Source organism: Nelumbo lutea, chromosome 6 (genome assembly GCF_056320005.1).
Source record: "Nelumbo lutea isolate HS-2025 chromosome 6, American lotus-T2T, whole genome shotgun sequence".
NCBI classification, from domain to species: Eukaryota; Viridiplantae; Streptophyta; class Magnoliopsida; order Proteales; family Nelumbonaceae; genus Nelumbo; species Nelumbo lutea.
In genome coordinates this window covers 33,358,366-33,360,000 of record NC_142689.1, presented here as the reverse complement: position 1 = coordinate 33,360,000, position 1,635 = coordinate 33,358,366, and positions in this window count along the sequence as shown.

Below are 1,635 nucleotides of genomic sequence, written 5' to 3'. Positions count from 1 at the left end.
TAGTAGAGAGAGAGAGAGAAGAAGAAGAAGAAGAAGAAGAAGGTGATAATGATGATGATTGAAGAGGTTGGAGAGAAATTGATCTCAGACCTGAGATCTCAGTTCTCATATCTCATATTTGAGATTTGTGTTTGTTGTCATCACCATTATTGTCACCGGTGAGTATTGAATCCCTCTCCTCCTCTTCCTTCTTCTTCCCTCCTTTCCTCCTCCTTCTTCCCTCTTTCCCTCCTTCATTATTTCCTTTCCTTTCCTTTCTCTCCTTTCTTTCTTTCTTTCTTTCTTTCATTCTTTTCTTCTTTAAATCATTTTTTGTTTCTTTCTCAGACTACAACCACATTCTCTTATCCTTTCTCATATAAAACTTTTATATGAGAAATATTTTCCCTAATAATGCAAACTGTTCGACTCGGATGGTCAAACCGTTCACCCGAAAACTAGTAGCTAGAGAAGTTTTATTTCTAGGTCAGTTTTTAAAACCTTGGTTGTCACTTTAGCAGATGGATAGGGATCTTTTACTAAGAAAGCACTACTAACCCTGTCCCAACAAGTCATTGCAGCCTCACATTGGGAACCATCTCCCTTGTCATTCATGGGGAGATGTTCCTAATGTACAATTGCAATAGCCAATTGGGAAAATGTTGGTATTGCGCAAGGCTTTAAAAACCGACTCAGAACTAGAACTGTTCTACCAGTTTTGGGGTCGATGGTTTGACCAACTGGTTTGAATGAATGGTCCGTTCCAATTTAAAAAATAAAAATAATAAAAATAAAAAAGGGCTAAAACCATTGAACGGGTCAAACAGGTTGATGGTTTGATTGCCCAAGTCAACGGGTCGCTGACCAAATCAACGATTTTTGGCCAAGGACCATGTTAAGGTTGAAATGGAACTAATTCCCTAGACAGTTCTCGGGCTGAATGGTCCTACTGTCCTGGTCAACGATGGTTCAAAAACATTATCACTGTTGTCACCGTGTGTTGGTAGCTGATCCTAACTCCTTGCAAACAGGCATTGAAGGTTATATATTACGTATTTTCTTATGCTTATGGGTATCCAGGTGCCAAGATGACCTAATAGTTGAAATGGTTACATGTCACCCCTCAATTTAGGAGGCATAGGATTAAACCCGCACATACACAGGCTTTCCATGTATGGCTAGTGAGCCTCACGTGCACCTTGTTCTGTAGTCTGCCCCATCCCTGAAATCCGTAACGTGATACCAATTTGTGCTACAATGATTCAAATCTTTGGGCAAGAGTTCTCTAAGCAATGTATTTTCCCAATAATCATCTCCTCTAAGCTAAGTTAAATGGCGGTGCATCTTAGGGTTGGAGAAGTGTGATGGAAGGTAAAATTGTTCTTAGTAAAGGAATTGTGTGGATGATAAAATCTTGGGTAAGGTTAATGGTTTGTATACAAATTTCGTTGCTAAAAAAATTCTTGAAATAAATCTCTAGCCTAACTCTTGGATTGATAAAGGTTGTGTTTGGGATCATTGCCACTTCTACTTGCAACTTTTTAGGTTGGTTAATGCAAATTTTAGGAGAATAGTTTTTTCTACTACAGATGCTTTGAATTATCAATACAACATTGGGTACCGTTGCTGCTTAGTAAACGTTATTTGGTGTTTCTA